This window comes from Esox lucius, chromosome 13 (genome assembly GCF_011004845.1).
Source record: "Esox lucius isolate fEsoLuc1 chromosome 13, fEsoLuc1.pri, whole genome shotgun sequence".
NCBI lineage: Eukaryota > Metazoa > Chordata > Actinopteri > Esociformes > Esocidae > Esox > Esox lucius.
In genome coordinates this window covers 5,880,523-5,885,038 of record NC_047581.1, presented here as the reverse complement: position 1 = coordinate 5,885,038, position 4,516 = coordinate 5,880,523, and the positions used below count along the sequence as shown (strand labels likewise).

Here is a 4,516-nt window from a genome sequence, read left to right as displayed (position 1 = left end):
AAAAAACTTAAGTGTTGAGTTTATAATTTTGTTCAGTGTAAAATAAGTAATACAAAATTAAAGTGACAAATATAGCCACCCTTCTTTTTAATAACTGCCATGAGTGTAAAGCTCACGTTTGAGAAGAGTAAAAAAGATCTCAATAGGATTTAAGTCAGGTAAGGAAGGGGGCCATGTCATTATTCTGGCATCTTTGAGGCCCTTGCTTGCTAGCCAAGCAGTGGCCCAGATAGCACACATACGTTTTGCCGATGTCAGCATAAGATCGGAAGATCGAAAGCGGTTTAGAGCGTCGAGGGGAGGTCGACTGTACGCGTGAACGACGGAAAGAAATGTGTGGCCAGGAAATGGGTCTGAGATGGGCGGTTCCATGCGTTAACGCTGTACAATGCTGCACAGTTTTTTCCATGGCCATTTATTTCCTGACCAAAGTCCGATACAGACCTTATCCGGCGACAAGATATTTTTGTTACAAAATCATTTTCATAGAACATAAGGTGAGTACAAAAACTATCTCGAAATTAAGTTAGCTAGCTTAGTTATATGCGTAGGTAAGCAAATTGTGTTTCTATCTAATAATGGGAACTACAACAATGTGCGCAGTGTACCTAGCTAGCTAAGTACACGTGTATATTTTTTTATGGGGCTTTCTGTGCGTTTCATCCAAACGCAAACTGCGTTTTAGGTAACTGAAAACGGACCTTTTGAAAAACTCGTTTCACGGTGAAGATATTTTGAAAAACTAGTTTCACCGGAAACTGAGATTTTGGCTTATAACTTCGGTAATGCCTCCGGTTTGGCGATTTTGTACACTTGCGGACGTAGCCGAAATAGTTCTGGTTTTAATCTTGCTAACACATACCTGCCAACATTTGGTTTTCAAAATCCGGGAGATTTGTAAATAATGTATTATTTACATTGCAATATAAATGATAACACAACTTGATTTATTAATATTTATCTTTTTTTTTATGTTTGTGCCTCAGCGCGATGGTGCCGCTGTGTTTTTATGTGCTGCGTAATGTAATTTTTACCGCCGCGCGCTACATTAAAATCAATGCGACAAACCTTACAAAAAGCGTGGAGTTTGTCGATATGACCCGGTAAGGTGCATGTAAATTGTTGCGTCCAACAATGTTGAAATTTACAGCTATATTTATTTGCGGGAACACCGCCTTCACCTGCCATTATTATCGCTCGCGTTCGGGTCTGAACTTTCCGGGAAGCTTGCGTAGAGATCAACTGCCCAACTGGGTTATAGGTTTCCAGGTTATGTGACAAACATGTTGAAAATTGTATGGTGTGTGAATATGATGCTTTTCATACAAGATCTGGCAACTAGTCAACATTCGACAAACATATTGGTCCAATGATTTATAAAGGAGTTTGGGGCGTGCAAATTACGGGAGTTTCCCGGGAGAAATAACAAACCGTGACGGGTCCGGGAGATAAGGCAAAAAAACGGGAGAAACCCGGGAAAAACGGGAGTGTTGGCAGGTATGTGCTAACAGGACTTTACATGTTTACCCAAATGTACAGTTACTCTCCCACTGTGTTGGGGAACAGGGGCAAAGTACTGGTATTCCAATGGTCTTGCATGGTGGCCCTCTTATGCTGACAAAGCCTGAATTTTAAACAGATTGTTCAAATCTCCCCACAACCAGGATGGAAGCAATACCCAGCACCAGTACTCTTTGAAACAGGTAATATTATGTGTACAGTCATATTTATTTTTCTAATGTATGTATTTGTAATACTACACAATTTATTTTGTTACGGTCATTAACTGTGCATGGTCCTTGTCATCTGTTACAGAATATCTTCACAAGATTACAGAGCAGTGGGAGAAGTCATGTGTGACATCAGACCTCAACACTAACTAGGAGCAAGAATGCCAAAGCGACAGACAACTTATCAAGTGAGAAAATATTAGTTTTTAATTTTATTAATTTAGCCTGATGTTGGAAAGCATCAAGTGAGTACAATATATCCAAATAGACAATTACTCTAGTAAGATATCTTGACTAAAATAATCTGGTAATAAAGCCTTTTCAACTAATTTGTTGTTCTTTCATATATGAATCAAAAAGACTTTGGTCGTCCTCCTCCTCAACATCTTCATCTTCCTTCCAACACCTCTCAACTTTTCCACTAAAAAGGCAAGGAGTCTCCTCTTAAAACCACAACTTCATTGGTTGTGAGACCCAAGACAAACCACCAGAATGCCATTAGTAGTGGCAAGTGACACAAAGGTCAACAGGGTCAGATATGATTATTATACTAATTTTGATTTTTTTATTATTTTAGTCTCTAACCATCCAGATCCAAGTTCCAGACCAGACCATCATCTGAAAGGAATTAACTTAAATTGACATGGTGATTAACCTACCACAACACAGGTGCGCACAGTGAACATGCACATGCCACGATCCAGGGCTGCTTGGAAACCAGAGCATGGCACCGTGACACAGCTTGACCACTATTTTCATATCTTCTGTGTGTCCAAAAAGCGAGTTGGAGGCCAGGAGTGGAGGTCCAACCTACAACTTCAAGTCAAATGGAAGAAAGTAACACTCTTGGAAGTAGGTTGAATGAGTATAACACAAAACAATAGTCCAGTAGTCCTGTTATACTTTCAATGTTACTCAGCCCTGTCCTTGTCTCTTCTAGCTCCAAGACCTTGTTTTCAGACCTGTGAGCAACGTGTCCCACCCAACTCTACAGTACTTGTTGTTCAATATTATAAATAAAATGACGGCAGGGTCGTTTGGAAAGACTTTGCACCTACTTCAAACACCTGATTCAACTAAAATGTTAAAGTAGTATGACAACCCCTAACAGTACGAGTGTGCAGTTTTAATGCTTTGTTTGCATTTCAGACCTCAAAGTTGTCCTCAACCGGGGACAGAATGTTAAGCAAACCGTGTGGTATGTGTTCGAGAAGGTCTTCACACTGGACTTTGCAACCCAACTGAACTGGTTTCGGGAGGGGGCAGAAGACTGTCATCTGGTCAATGCAACTGAAAGATGCTATTTTGTGTAAGTTCAACACTTGCTTATTTTTATAGAAGTTAAACATTGGTGGCCAAAACCAACTCATTATTGGAAATGAGGATGCTGCCCATACGTCAGTGTTTCCTCTGGAAATGTATCTTGCTGTGGTGGGAATGTTGTTGAGTGGGGCCGCCCTCCATTTATTCTCTTTCCTTCCTCACTTCCTCTGTTATCTCCACCTCTTCTGTCTTGTTCAACTATGGTCTACTCTCTCCTCTTCCATGTACCTTGTTGGCACTCTACTTTCTGTACCACTCTGTCCCTCATTATCAGACTTGTCTCTCCTGCCTACTGAAGTAATGCAAACACTTTTTATGAAAACACAGAGCATAACCTTTAAGAGATGGTAATAATAATTTCTCCTAATTTATAATGTTATTCAAGTATAATACATCTATTTAAAACAACTTTAAAGCTGTTGGACATTTGTCCCTGCTCCCCCATTCTCTTTTGTTGCAATGGCTTAAACTATTTACTCCTGAAGAAAATCACATTGAAAACCGATACATTTGTTGTATTTAATGTTGGATGAACAATCATAGATAAGCATGCAAATACAAACCCGATTCCAAAAAAGTTGGGACACTGTACAATTGTGAATTGCCCGTTGCTGTCCCTGTCCTTGTCCACCTGGTCATACTTCTGACCTAGTCTAAAATCAAATAGACTCTGGATTTAGCCCAGAGAAATGTATTTATTATTCCAATTGGACTCTGAATATCTCACCCGGCACAGCCAGAAGAGGACTGGTCAACCCTCTGAGCCTGGGTCCTCTCTAGGTTTCTTCCTAAAATTCGACCTTAGGGAGTTTTTCCTAGCCACTGAAATTCAACACTACTGTTGTTTGCTCCTTGGGGTTTAAGGCCAGGTGTCTCTGTAAAGCACTTTGTGACAACTGCTGTTGTAAAAAGGACTTTATAAATAAATGTTATTGATTGAATAAAAACTGAATGCAATGATGTGGAAGTTCCAAATTTCAATATTTTATTCAAAATACAACATAGATGACATATCAAATGTTTAAACTGAGAACATGTATCAATTTAAGGGAAAAATAAGTTGATTTTAAATTTCATGGCATCAACACATCTCAAAAAAGTTGGGACAAGGCCATGTTTACCACTGTGTGGCATCCCCTCTTCTTTTTATAACAGATAACAGACTGCAAACGTCTGGGGACTGAGGAGACAAGTTGCTCAAGTTTATGAATAGGAATGTTGTCCCAATCTTGTCTAATACAGGCTTTCTTTGTCGCACCTTCCTCTTTATGATGTGCCAAATGTTTTCTATGGGTGAAAGATCTGGAATGCAGGCTGGCCATTTCAGTACCCGGATCCTTCTTCTATGCAGCCATGACATTGTAATTGATGCAGTATGTGGTCTGGCATTGTCATGTTGGAAAATGCAAGGTCTTCCCTGAAAGAGACGACGTCTGGATGGGAGCATATGTTGTTCTAGAACT

General features: G+C 39.8%; 1 long non-coding RNA gene across 1 annotated transcript; it reads left to right on the top strand.

The window, feature by feature from the left end:
* Nucleotides 1-174: 174 nt before the first annotated feature.
* On the top strand, nucleotides 175-2,159 carry LOC109616493. The gene is made up of 4 exons (XR_002197629.2): nucleotides 175-497; nucleotides 1,640-1,703; nucleotides 1,816-1,918; nucleotides 2,091-2,159. It is a non-coding gene; the product is annotated as an uncharacterized LOC109616493 (long non-coding RNA).
* The last annotated feature ends 2,357 nt before the right edge of the window (nucleotides 2,160-4,516 follow it).